This window comes from Cuculus canorus, chromosome 19 (genome assembly GCF_017976375.1).
Source record: "Cuculus canorus isolate bCucCan1 chromosome 19, bCucCan1.pri, whole genome shotgun sequence".
Taxonomy (NCBI): Eukaryota; Metazoa; Chordata; class Aves; order Cuculiformes; family Cuculidae; genus Cuculus; species Cuculus canorus.
The window spans coordinates 8,182,944-8,198,059 of record NC_071419.1 but is presented as its reverse complement, the minus strand read 5'-3'; positions in this window follow the sequence as shown (position 1 = coordinate 8,198,059).

The following is a 15,116-nucleotide window of genomic DNA, read 5'->3' as shown; positions in this document are numbered from 1 at the left end:
TTTTCCATTCACATTGACGCTTGTGGGCAACAGCCTCATGCCCTGATGTCCCATAAAGCACCCAAGCAGCATCCCTCAGTCGTGTCTCATTTGCATACTCCCAGATGCTCTGGGTGAGCATCTTACCGAAAGAAAGCAAAATGAAATATTTACTTTTTGTTTTAACATGCCAGTAGTGAAAATATATTGATGTGGGGAGGATGGGACATTAAAATCAAAATTATGTTGGGAATAAAAAGCAAGGCATAAATTAGCACTCTTGGCTTCATCTATGTTTTAAGAGAGTTAGCATTACCCCAGTGCCATATAACATGCCAAGGATATTTGGGGAAATCTGCAGTACTGTATTTCAAGAAAGCGTTTGAGCCAAAATGGCATTACTAAAGGCTACAGCAGAATTAATGAATAGCCACCAAAAAAGCCTTTGCCAAGGGCTGACTGCAAAGATACCATGTGAGAAAGTGGAGAGAAAAGGAGAAAAGCAGTTCCTGATGGTCTGTCAAGAGAAAAGGATAAAGACTAGCAGGAGAGGAAACAAGATTCATGCTTCCCTTCTGCTGACATCCTCCAGCTTCTCATTTTCTCTGTAACACACTATCTTTCTCTTTGCACTGTTTCGGGGGATACATGCCATGCCACCATCTTGCAGACCTTGCACTTGGCTTGACACAAAGATGCTCAAGGCTTTGGGTTGTCTGCATCCATCCTAAACTGTAAACTGGCAGGGACTTTCCACAGTCTTGGTTAATTATTCAGTCCAAATGAACAAAGCTGTAGCACATAAGGCAGCAATAATACCAGAAGAGTTAATGACACTGTCTGTCTTCCAGCTATGGCTCTTTAACCATGGTCTAAATGAGCTGCCATCAAGGGCACCATCCTTACTTAACTCTCAGAAACGCTGGGACAAGAAAGGTGAAAGAAATCTCTTGTGTCGTCAAATCCAGTCCTCTGCCATCTCAGGCGATAGCGTATATAGCCCTGATCTGAAACACATCAAACACCAACTTATAGGCAGCTTGATTTCTCTCCCCTTTCCATTATTTGAAGAGTTACTCCACTTATTCTTATAATACTTCTTTTAGTGTTTGGTCCACCTGTGACATTTTATATCCAGGAACTACTAAGCTACTGGCGTTGCTTAACCTAAATAGCTTTTCACTCTACTGTGTTTTTATACCTTTTCCATTTTACTCTGAGAATGCAATTGCATTTACTTTGTGGTTCACTGAATTCCCTCAATCCTCAATCCCTGGGAGGAAACATAACAGACATAACTGAAAAAGTCATTTCTACTTTTTTAAAAAAAACATACATGTCTCCATAGGGAGGACTGAAAAGTCTCCATTTCATAGGTCTCCTTGCAAGAAAATGAAGGTGATATACTGCCAGGGAGGGATAAGGATGCGTACTGGAAGTCAAGTTCATCCCAGGGCTTAGACAGCCACTATAGTACAGACCACACACATAGTAAAAAACTGTCCATGCCGACACCTCAACATAGAATGGCAAGAAAAGGGGAAGAAGTGAATAAAAAAAACATCCCAAACCAAACAATTCATGAAGCATAAGGTGGCATGGAAACATTCACGCTTAGTATGACAGATGGAAGAATCAGACCTGATGGAAGAGCACTCATTTCTACAGATGCGCTCTTTGAAGTTAAAGAGGGGCTGCTGGAGTTAATGGACCTACTCGCACATGTAAAGACTACTGGATGAGACCATCAATTTTCTATAGGTCACTGGGACCAGACACAAATTCAGAGGGAATGAGAGAGAGCAGGGAAGTAGATCTATTAGCACAAAGCCTGTCACTTTTTTCATTATAATCAGAACTCATGCCAGAGGGCTGAAAAGTGGCCAGTGCTGTATCCATCTCTAAATAAAGGTGTGAAAGGAGATGAAGGAATTACAGGCTGGCAAGCCTTATTTCAATTGAAGAAAAGATAAGAGAAAATCCATTGAAGATGGAGTTACAATGCCCCCAGATGCTTGGGACAAACCAGCGTGGAGGCTGTCACGGTAAATCATCGTGCTCCTCGATCTATTTTAATGCATTTCAAAATGTTAACAAAAGTAACGGGTACCTCTGAACACGCAGAGGTGATTTATTTAGGTTTTTCAAAAGATTTTTTGAGAAAAGCCCTCACAAGGAGCTATTAAGGAAAGCATAGTGGGTTACCTTGAGGTAAGAGGTAAAAGTTTTTTCATGGATTGAAAACGAGCTATGACATAAAAATCAAAGAGCTGCAATAAAAAAGTCCAATTCTCAGCATGGAAAGAGGTTAATAGTGGGAGGTGCTCCAGGGACTACTCTGAGGACAAGCATTGTTATATCAAGAGCCTGAGGATGGGGTGGAATAGTGAAAAAGGGCAACATTTGTTCAAAGAACAAAATTCCCTCTCTCTCCCATCTTCTTCTTAGGTCGCTTAGGTCTGGAGAACATGACAAGACATTAATTTAAGTCAGGCCTCAGAGAAGGATGTGAGCGGGCCATACAATGGCAAATTGAATCCTGCTGAGGCTATTGGACACATAACATGCTTTGGGAAGAACAGTTGAAATTATTCACGTACAAATGAATCACATCCTTTAGGGGACAAAAGAAGGTGTAGGCTTCTTTGGGGAGCTCAGTAGAAGATATGTGTTCAATGCACAGTGCTCATCAAAGACCTGGATGAAATGTAAAGCTGTTTTGAGAGCTATTATATTTCATTCCATGTTTTCTAACATCAGCTGCATGGTTTTGCCCTGAAAAACATCACCACTTGGGAGCAGCAAATTAAGGAAAGCATTGCAGAAACAGATAGAGGCCAAGGAGGTAAGGAAAAGAGTAAGAAATTCTGCAGATAAGGAAGGCTTTCCTGTCACACATTGGAAAAATGTCACTACTGGAGTGTTACCATCTTGGATGGCAAGTGGGTGGTAGGAGGTTTAGAGGAAAAAAAGTTATAGATCTGAACAGTGGTCTTGGGTTTTCTTTCATTTGGTCAGGATTTTTTGGTTTATGTCGAAGCAAATAGGCTGAAATCCCAGAGAAGTCAGTTGAGCTATGTATGAGAACCTGAAGTTCAACAAGCAAGAATAAAAGATTTCCAGGTTTATCAGCTGTTCTGTTTGCTCTTTTCAGCATTAAACGGAGAAAAAGGTCACTCAAGCAAATTAAGAACAAAACAGCAAATAAAAGGAAACAATTTCTTTCTTTAAACATAACTAACATGTGCCATTTCCAGCTGTTTGTTTGCTTTGAGGCAAATAACAACAAGAGGTTCCTGAATTTCTCTGAGTAAGAAAGCATGGGCAGTAATGACAACCTCAAACCTCAGAAGAGTGCTTAAAGGAAGTCACTTCTCATTGTGCTACCTGTGGCGGTAGTTCTGTACCCACAGCTAGGAAACAGGGTAATACTTCATTTATAGAGGAATCAACTAAGTCTGAAGACTTGGAATAGTGGGAAAATTGGGAAAGGAATTGCTCAGGTAGTTCAAAGGGATGAAGTACCTTGAGGTCTGCACACAACCAAAATTGTCCTGTTGCCACCAAGCTGAACTGAGACTGATATAACCTCACCAGTTTCTGACTCTAAATTCCCCTGTATGCTTCAGGACACTGCTTTAACAATAGATATTGTCGTGAGGGATATATGTACTTGTGAAGTGAGCTGTTAGGATTAACTTCTTAGCCAAGCGATTTAAGGTCTTCTTCCAAAGGCTATAGGAGACATCGGCCCGCTGGGTGCCCAATGCAGGTAGAGATCAGATCTTAGAGGTTATATTTTTGAAAAAATCCTTGTTTGCTGAAAGCTTCCAAGCTTATGCTGGAGGAAGCACAAATCAATTAACCCGATTCCAGTCTCACATGGACTCAAACAGGTACGAGGAGAGGATCACAGAAGGAAAAAAGCTGTCAGAATCAGGCCAAATATATGAAATATGCATGAGTTGCCATGGCAGACTCCCTTCTGTTTATCACACACACTGTCAGGGCATAGTAAATTAATTGTAGATACTAGTGCAATACGCTGGCTAAAATTATAAACACACAAGAGGACCTAGTCATTCTTTCCAGTTTGTGGAAAGGATGCAAATCCATTTGAATTCCCATGTGAATCGGCCTGATGGAATACAACCTTCCGCTCATATAAATGGGTGAAGTTTTATGACTCATAAACCTGGACCTCGGGACAGTTACTTCACTTCTGCTCTGGCAGGGATGTATCTGCGCAATTTTAAATGCTGTCTGTTGAATTCCAGGTGACAGCCCGTTCTCTCCAGCATCAGATGCCAGAGATACTAAAAACCGTAGCCAAAATTCAGGATTGCTGCATGGGAGTTACAATGAAGTGAGATAATAATCCCAAAACAGCCTCATTTCCATAAAGGGTCCCAGTAGAACCCTGAACACTAACTAGGCATGGGCTGGACACAAAGCCACGTCAGTGGGCACCTACATTTTGATGCAGCTTGCCAGGCCATAAAAAAATGCCCCATAGGCACAGAATAAGGCTCTGTTGGCATATAATTTGGCACAGGTGAGTTGATTCCGTGTGAAAAGATCTTGACAGGGATGCCCATGGGAATGAGATGATATTGAATAACTCAGAGCACATCCCTGCCAGGGCAGCGGTTGTGTTGCACAGCCCTTCTCCACCTTCTTCCTGGTTCCATCACCTCTCTGTTCCTCCTTCCCCTCCAGCCTTTCAGTCTGCTGTGGGAAAAGCCTTAAGAGCTCTGTTTGGCAGGATGACCTGTGCCTGATAGCTGCTATCAGAGTCAAGCACTTCTTGTATTTTCCTGTGTGTAGGGGGAGAGGAAAGAATCATGCAGGGAAATGTCAACAGCCACTTCTAGCCTTGCTTATGTTAGCCGTTATCTCACCACGATAAGCAGGTGGTCTAGGGGGTAAACTAAGCCTCTCATTCTCAAACTTAATGTCCTTGTCTCTTTCACACAGCATCCTCTCCTATGAGTTTATTGCTGCCAAAGTTTGACACAGCCCTTTCTGCAAGCAGCCAAGCTGGCTCTTCCCAAGGGTAGCATCTTCCTCAAGGGTACACGCTGTGCTGCGGGCGGGGACTCAGGAGCTCTCTGAAGGAGATGCTCTGAAGGGCATCCTTCCACAGCAAAGGCAGAAATGAGATGTGCCCCAGGATATACTCGCCTAACTTGAAGTGTTGTTACATGAGGTCCTAGTGTGGCTTTTTCATTAGGATTCAATATTGGATATTCCTTTCCTGCTGCTGTGATGCAACCTTTGATGCTGACAGGACAAACTTTCATTCACTTCTTTCTCTCAAACTTGCTGCCTCTTCTTCTCTACCTCCATCTCTGCTATAGCCCATGAGCACTCCCTATGCATCATCAGCTTCCAAATCACACTTTCAGCAGGGAAAGCGTGCAAGAGAGTCAACATGGCACTGTTATTGCCTTTCAGATGCTAACGGTAGATAAATTTCTGCACATTCGTAGCCTTGATCGGAGGCAATTGCTCTCTTTCCAACATCTACAAAAATCCCCAAGCTTTCCACAATTATTAAAGGTTGAATTCTTAGCTCTTCACTCACAATGAGTAATACTTTATTCAATGTGATTGCACTTAAGTCGATGGGATTACTCATGAAAAAAGTGCTACTGACTGTAAATGTAGATATCCCAATACAATTTATTAATTTTGCTTTACAGAATCTTTGTAAGGCTTAACAGATGGGAATATTGACATTAGAAGTTCATGTGATTGGCTTAAGGTCAGAAAGTGACAGGGCTGGGAACTTAGCCAAAGCCTTGATTTTCTTTTCTCTCGTTTCAGTCATGAGATCAAAGATATAAAATATAGAAGCCAGCAGCACTAGCAGCTGCGGAACTCTTCAGTTTGCAAAAAGGAACCATCAGCTTGAAGGAACAGCCCCTCACATGGCAGTGCAGGCAACCAATCTGTGGATGTGGAGGAAGTGGAGAACAAATGGATATATTGAGGAGTTGGGAAGAGGGAGGAAAGAAAGTCAGGTGCTGATATTTTTTCCTTTTTTGAACACCAACACTTGGAAAAAGGCTGAGGTCATGCTTGCAATGATGGTCAGGGTGCTGCATTCTTTTATTTGCTTGCTTAAAACCTGTATTTTAGAACAAATATTGTTTTTTAAAGCCTCTAAAGAGACTGAGGATAAAATCCTCCTTGCTCTTATCAGGAGGCAACACCCTATCATGTTTGTCCCTTTTAGATTGAAAAGAAACTCCCTGAAGGGACAAACCCTTATTTGAGTCTGTTTGGGCAATCTTCCTATTGCGGAGGTCTGCACAAGTCTAAGACTCCCTTACGATCGTGCACAGAGGATTCCTGTCATGCCTTTTCATTCAAGAAGGCATCACTTCCTCACGCTCACTCTTCCCTCATCTCTCACCTTTCCTTCTTCATTACTTCCTTCTAACAGGATAAAAATCTAATCACACAAATAGCCCATTCCATTCCGCCTCTTGAAAGCTTTCTTGCACACACATTCATACTCTATCCTTCGTTTGCATTCTGCAATATCTACGTCCTAAATGTTTTTGAAAATTTATGGCACCTGCTCAAACTCAGCTGCTTCTGAGGGAAGCAGCCAAATAATTAGCACCGTTTTTTTCTAATGACAGATTTGTAGCTGATGAAGCAGAGCAAACAGAGTAGGGATGGTGTCCATGAGTCCTCACTGGATGCACAGCTGCAGGATTTGCCCCTATCTGAATCCCCATTCCTCTCTAATTCACCAGTCTCCTGGTAAAGACCTTCATCCTCCCTGTGTGAGACCTAGAAGACCCCCTGCTTCCGTCTTATGCCAGGCTTCACGCTTGTCTCTGGTGGCACAGGGGCCAGGTTGTCATTCTCACAAAGTGGCAGTGAACAGAAGGATCCAAATGTAGCTCAGAAAAATCCACAATCTGGTATTAATCACCTGCTAGGAGCTGCCGGCAGGCAGTGACATTTTCTGAGTGGCACACAACCAGACATCTGCTGAACGATCCAGCATCTCAGTCCAAGGGGAAGCGGCTGCCTTTTTGTCTCCTCCCTGTAGGAAAGGAAAGGTCATGGTAGTCCCAGGGAAGGAGGGTTTGTGATGGAAAAGAAAGGTTATCCGTGGAGTCAGAGTCCCTGGACAGCAAGGGGTCATTTCATGGAGAGCTCAGTACGTCTGTGTACACCACTCGCTGCGTGTGGATGTAAATCAATGTCAGCTCTGAAGTTGCAGGAATCAGATATAAATAAAGACAATATTTCTATATAAATATAGAATATCCTTTCCTATAAGGATAGGTAAAATCACAGGGACCAGGATATCACTGAGACCATAGAGTTGATGAGAATGTTCCGGGAACTTCAGCCGCATCCCGGCTGTCTCGCGTGGCAGGGGGAGAAAATCCACCAAGAACAGGTAACTCCATTCCTGTGCTTCTTGCAATGAATTCTGAAATGACCTCTCCGCTGTACTGTCAAATGCAAAATATGAAACTAATCGAAGTATGGATCTGAGCCAGCATAGTAATTTACCTGTTTCTGAGGTTGCACTGCAAAATACATTTCTCTGAAATATAACACTGATCAAAAATAAAACAAAAATAGGCAGACAGATTTTATATTGGAAAATGCTGATTTATTGAAACCAAGATGTTTAATAGGAATACATTGATTTCTTAAAAAATTTTGAGAACTTTCAGTAAAAGTTACAAGATGCAAAGTAGGACAAAACAAGAAGCCAAATTTAACTCTTCGGTATCATTTAAGATGAGCTTGAAGAACAATACCATAGAATCATACAATCAGAGAATCATAGAACGGTTGGGTTGGATGAGACCTTAAAGATCGTGCAGTCCCACCCCCCTGCCACTGGCAGGAACACCTCCCACTGGATCATGTTGCTCAAAGCCCCATCCAACCTGGCTTTGAACACCTACAGGGATGGTGCAGCCACAACTTCTCTGAGCAACCTCTGCCGGTGCCTCACCACCCTCACAGGAATACACTTCTTCCTAGTATCCCATTTAAATCTCCCCTCGTTCAGATTAAAACCAGTCCCCCTTGTCCTATCCCTGCACTCCCTGATCAAGAGCCCCTCCCCAGCTTTCCTGGAGCCCCTTTCAGTACTGGGAGCTGCTCTAAGCTCTCCTCAGAGCTTTCTCTTCTGCAGGCTGGACAACCCCAACTGTCTCAGCCTGTCCTCATAGCGGAGGTGCTCCAGCCCTCGGATCATCTTTGTGGCCTCCTCTGAACTCAATTCAACAGATCCATGTCCTTTCTGTGCTGACAACTCTAGAACTGAACACAGGACTCCAAAAGAGGTCTCAAGAGCGAAGAGAGGCAGGGTCACCTTGCTTGTCATGCTGGCCATGTTTCCTTTGATATCTAAGTTATAGTTTTGAAAGAGTGTTGAAAATGCTGCATTTTATTTCATTTCCAAACCCAGATTACTGCATCGCGTTTGAACACCGGAAAACTTCAGCTGAAGACATGGAGGGTTTCTTACTCAGGAAAACAATAACCTACAAAACAACATTATAAATAGTGTTTGCGAGGGTTGGTTGAAAGGTTGCTGTTGCTTTGGAGGTGCTGGTGCCATGCAGGGTCCTTAAGACAAGAATAGACGTGGCAGGTAAAGACATGAAGCCCTTTCATCCTCAGGCTTTTCCTGAAATCAATATGGTATGTCAGCTTGCCTGACCTCCCCTTGCTAAAGAAGACTGTTCCATGTTGAGTCCTGTTTTCACATCATCCAATTTCAGTATTGGGTTTTAAGGGACATTTTTGTTGATTTTTTTTTTAATCATTTTTCCATACAGATAAAGATCGTGCCAAATGTCAGCCTTAGCCAAGGAAAATCTTTCTATTGGCAGAGTTTGTGGATTTCTATCACTCTTGCTCTGTTGAACTGATCAGATTAGATAGGATAGGGCCAAGATTTCTCTTGGCTTTAGTACTTTCAAATCATTCAGAGCACCGCTGGGGAAGGGAGCGTAAGGGACAGGATGCAAAGCGTGCCAGATGGAAGCTGCTGCCTCTAGAATGGTTTGAGATGGCTTTAATGAAAAGCAGCAATGTTCCACATGCTGGGTGCAACCCTAACAACCTCTGTAAAAAGATGTTGCATTTACAGCATTCCTGCCTTCCTCAAGGTGCTTCGCAAAATATATACAGAGGATGTTTGAAGCATCTTCAAGGGGCAGAAGGAGGATGATGGTCCAATAGCTGTTAATGACACTGTGTTGGGTAGCTGGACACAAAAAGAAGAGTGACAAATGTCTTTATCCATTGCAAACTGAATGAAAAGTTGGGAACCTGGAAGCTTATAACACAAGTTAAAATTTGGCTGGTACAACAGCATTGCCAGCGCTTGTTCTTGGGAGCTGTGCAAGCATTTCCTTAGTAATTACAGTTGGTCAAGTCTTTGACATTCTCTCTCATTCCAAAAAGGGCAAAACGAGAGCCAGGTGACATTTAAAGCCAGATGAACCGCAGCATATGAGAATGGAACCTCACATTCCCACCCATGAGAAATATATGAATAAATAAGTGTGTGTATATATAACTATATATATATATATATATGAATCAGAGAGGTGAAAACCTTGGATAGATTTCAGACTCCTGGCTGCTTTCCAGCGACACTTTAGAAATACAGTACTAAATTTACATTGGTTTCAGTAATGCAAGGCTAGAATTTCCCCCTGGAGATCCCATCTGCTCCTCACTCACACGTACCCCCCAAACTGGGGAACAGCAGGGCAGACACCATATTAAATCACTGGTTTTATCATACCCATTCAGTTTTTTTCTCTGGATCTGATGATCTGCCAGGGCAGAATGCTGCATCATTTGCTTCATCAAAATGTACAGCGTGGCATGCAGTAATCCAGGCAGCGGCGAAACGCTTGGCTCAATGGCTGATTGCTGGAGGATGCAACCCCTGTAAACTCTGAAACGCTGAATCCCTGGGAAGCTGACACACTGAGGTCTCTCCATGATAGCCAGGCATCAGCAAATTAACCGTTTGGTTGTGCTGGAAACAGGAGAGGAAGTAGACCAGGAATTTTTGTGGAAGTTAGTGGCTTGAAAATAAACTTCTGAAAAAGAATAGAGTCAGGCATGGCACATGGCCAGCTTTTCGCAGATACCGGAGAAACAGAGGAGGCCAAGGTGACATGAGCTGTATGAGACTTAGGTAACATACCCCACACAGTTGCTTACAGACTTTGTCTAGGTAATTATTCTTTTTTCTCCCCTGACTATTACATGGGATCCAAAACCATTTTTGAAACACAAGTTGCATTTAAGCTACCAATAAAATACTGCGTAGTTTGCACCATGAACATCAGCTAGGAGGAGAAAGGAGTGGATCAGAAGGTGGAAAATCATTTTCTGTGCATGTCCTGATGAGGAGACCACGGCAGGGCAGGGGTGCATGGGATGGGGGAGGTGGAAATGTGCCTTCCTCTTCTCTGCAAAACAGTACCATACCCAAAGGTAGCCATAAAAATAGGGAGGATGGAAAGAATAGGAATATTTCCTAAAATCCTACCACTAAATGCCCTTCTTCATTCACCAGAAGGCCTGAGGCTGGCAGACATCTGTATGAACAATCCCTCCCCTGGGCTCAAGAGGGCATTTGTGATCTACAGCAGCTCCGAAGGCAGCAGCTTTGCAGACTGGCACTGCTTCAGCTCAGTGTTCCATTGAAAGGCTCTGCTCTTACCTGCATCTCCCTTGTCAGCATGAGGAAAAGGTATTTATCCTCTAGGATAAAAGGATACAAATATACCTGAGGATAAAAGGATACAAATTCCTTTTTGCGGATGCCCACAGCTTCAGAGTCCAGCCCTCTGGTAGCTCTGCATGGTGCACAAACAGCTGCCCAGCGTGGCTGCGAGTGAGCAATAACAGCTTCTGTCACTCTGATAGTTTGATTCCTCACTTTAGCTGAGGACACACCTCAGCTGACGTAGGAAGCCGGGGAGGCAGGGAGCATTGCAGCCTGGGGCTGATGCATTGCCAGTGCTGCGAGTGAGCATCCTTCTCCTTGCAAAAATATCCGGTGGGTTTTGTCTTGAGCACAAGCTGTTGGGCACTTGGATGTAGGGCTTGCCCAGCAGGTACCAGCAAAGCCTTCTCCTGCACAGCAACTCTAAGGGGCATAGGACCAAAGCTGATCCAGAAGACTTCGTCCATGCTCTTCCCGATCATTTATTTTTGGAGTTAAATCATATCTCCATGTCCAATTCATTCAGGGAGCCTGACCAAGGCTGCAAGGCTTTCAGGTGACTTTTGCTCCTGTAAGAACTGCAGCAACCCTATCTTTCCCCGTTTGGTTCCTGCCCAGGGACAGGCGAGGAAAGGAAGGCCCTCTGCTCCTCCTCCATGATGCAGCGCTCATACATGGTAAAATTCAACAAGCAAGAACATTTGGAGAGCAGCAGGTGGGAAGGGCTGAGCTGCGCATTTGGGTCATTTCAGACAAATTCTTGCTCAAAATGACATTAAGCGCTTTTATTCCCAGACACAACAGCAAATCTGAGAAGAGAAGGAAGGCAGGAGAGGACTGGCTGAGTGGCAAGGGGACAGAGCTGGGCCACAAGGCTGCAAACATTCATCTACTAATAGAGTTTATCCCCACCATGGAAACATCTGTTAGCTTCGTGACCAGGCTGCCAGTATATTTTGGCCCAACAGTTTTCCAGTTCAAAGAGCTTCCATCACTCCATGACATGTTACTATCACTCCAAGAGTGTTACTATCATGACAGCCATTCTTGGCCATATGAGTCTCACCAGTACAGCTAAATGTCAGTAATACTCCCATTTTACAGGTGGAAAGCTGAGGAATAGAGAGCAACAGGAATTCATACACAGTCAGGGGCAAAATAAGAATTTTAATCCACATGAAAGTCCTAGACACTATCCTAGTTCTGTATCTTCCCTTCTCACCTCAGAAACCATGAGCAGATCCTGCCCTCCTGAACAAAGCATTCCCCTATATCAGGTTAAAACTACCAAAAGGGACCAAGACCGGCAGCCTCAGTGCTATGTAAATCACAGAAAAAGATAAATAAGCGACAGAAATACTTCAATTGCCATAGCACACTGCTGTACATTTCTTTGTGTATGCAAATATATTGCCCTTGTCATATCTGTTAGAGAAATCCATAATATCACCTGAAAAAAACCAGGAGCACAATAATTAGAAATGCAATGTTAATAATAAGAGGTGATGGATATCAAGAGCACAGAGTACCTCTGTTCTCTGTCCTACCACATGCTGATGTCTGACCTTGGCCAAGTTGGTTAAATTCTCTGTGTCTTCAATAAAATCTGTCTTGTAAAATCTGGATAATAGCATTAAACTTATCTACATCAAATGAAGGTTTTGATGCTTAATCAATAAAGATTTGTAAAAAGCTCTGAGATCCTCTTAAAAAAAGGAAATGCCCACAAAAGGTTTCAGCATTGTCTAAGACTAATGAACGAGTGGAGGTAATAAGCTGCCCCACGGACACGTCAATGCTGAAGCAAGGATGGGTGTTGAAGCACCCCAGTGGAGGGGCAGCCTTGACCGTGCCATGGGAAAGTTTGAGTTGCAAATCTCTCAGATGGAAGTGGCTGATAAGCTCCAAGTGCGAGCTTTACAACAAACAAGGGCTTCTGGTTTTGACAGGTTTTGGATCAGAGGCTTCTAATTTCAGAGACACCACAGACTATTTATTCCTGAATTCATATTTCACCCCTTCTTTCCTTTCCTTTGTCCCCTCAGGCTCTGGCAATTTGCTGTTGCCTGGTAGGGTGGAAGGAATTATTTCTCTGGCATCATAATAACACCACCAAAGCTTAATGTAGTGCTGGGTGATTGATATAATGGATATACCAACGTATTAATAGTGTATTTACTCAAGCACATTTTGAGAGCTATCGCGAAATTTTAACTTTGAAAACAATAAGAAACTGAAGAAATGGAAGCATTTTCAGATCTCAAGTCTAAGCAGAAGAAACGTATCTGCAGAAGGGAGAGAAAGTCTGTTCTCATGGTGTCTCTTGTCTGAGCAGAGGTAGGAGATCTCACGGTAGATACCATTCTACTGAGAGCTGTTTCAACTAATTCTGAGATACTCTGCTGAATTTATAGTACAGAGAGTTTTTGATAAGATACTCTGAATTAAACCTAATCTTCCAAACCTTCCTTTGAGATGCACATCACCTGTATCTGTGTGTCATCCCTAGAAAGGCCATGGACACTGGTTGGACTGACTTGGACTGATCTGCAGTCAAGTGCCCTCAGAGCTCCAGCTCTTTCAGTTCAAGAACAAACAATTTCCTTCTGCAATATTTAACTCCAATATTTTCTTGAAGGTGTGGGAAATAGGCAGGTGATGTCCTCTTGTTCTTCAAACAAATGAGTCCTACATCTGCGTAACCTTCCTGACAGCAGCCAAGTAAGCTCTGCACACTTTAATTCCCAAAGATGAGCTGCGGATTCGCATGTTACTTACTGAGGTATTACATGGAATTTTAATAGGCCTTTAACAGGACTCCTGTGAGTTCAACAGCTGATCCAAACAAGATCTCCGCTCCAAGGCCTAATCCCATTATAGCCTAAAGCGATCTCCTTCAGAGAAATTGTTTTGTCTTCAGGTAGTGCTGAAAAGAAAGAGGAAGGAAGAGATAGATAGAAAGAAGAGAATGAAAGACAAGTTTAAAGTAAAAGTTACCTGAAAAGAGAAAACTGATGCTAATGCAGGTAAAAAACTCTAAAAAAAAATTGAAATATACGGCTTTTTTTTAATCTCATTAGTTAGCACTTTATGTCAAAACCCCCTCATCTTAACAATCACTAGAACAGAGTGAATAATTTAAAAGGAATAATTTATTCAAAGAACGTGCCATACTGATGCATATTCACATATTGTCTGAAGAGATCACAAAGTTCTTCAAATTTCATATGTTATTCAGATCTATTTGCCATTTCCTTCAGCTGACAATACTTTACTTCCAGATACTTTACGACTTAACCCGTGAAAGGAAATAATTTATTCCAAGCAGACTACTTTTGTTTGTACACAACGCCTCTAAAACAAATCATTATTTCAATAACCACTCAAGTGACGCCCCTGTACACTCATGAGTTTCTCACAAGTACCCTAGTCCTTTTTATTCTCATCCAGAGGTGAAATATTTGAATTCTATATGAGTAGATGCAGCAGTTACTTGGCCACAGGCATTTTACATCACTGGTCACTAATTATTGAGCCCTAAAGAAGTGAACAGAGCAATGATATTTCCCATCCATGGAGCTCCCAAATGTAGCCACGGATTTGGACTAATTTTGCCACCAGTAATTAAAGATGGCACAGTTGTAAATACTCATTAGGATACGTCAATGAGCAGGCAGGAGTGAGCTGTGCTAATGCATGTTGTTCCTTTGTGGTTCTTCGCCAACCTGATGAAGCCAGTGCAGCACCGGGACAGCCAGTCAGAGCTGATGAACATACGCTTTTCTCACACTTCCAAGGGCTGAGGAGCTGGGGGCTCTGCTCTGATGATCAGCCCAGTCAGCCAGTAGGCAGTCCAGACAGCTTAGGCATAACAACACCTTCTTGTAATGAAAATGAAGACATTCATGAACGAGACAGAATTAGAACAACGATAATAGATCTGAACCCACAGGAAAAGTCTTGGATCTGAAAGTGGTGCACTGCACCCCTCACATTCACAGATTTCACTGCTCCCTTCCTTCCCTGTGCTACCACAAATAAACAAAAGGCATCCACAACCTATTGCCTCTCTGTATCATTCCTCCTCAGCGGTGCAGCTCCAGCATATAAGAGCTGCCATTTCTGTGGCATTTAGGACCACTGAAACATACAGGTCCCAGGCTGAAAACTATTAAGAAACAATTTTCTCCCACTGATCTGTTTGGGGCCTTCCCTGGATGGTCCTTCCTCAGCTCTATTCGCCGAGTGAGCACACTTCACCTTCCTTGGGGTGGACTTAATTATCTCTGGTGAATTAACCCATCAGTCCATGTTCTGGAGATCCCTGATGGGTCTGAAGTACAAATATACGTGTATCAGTCACATTAGTTCTTGTGGACATATTTCTCAC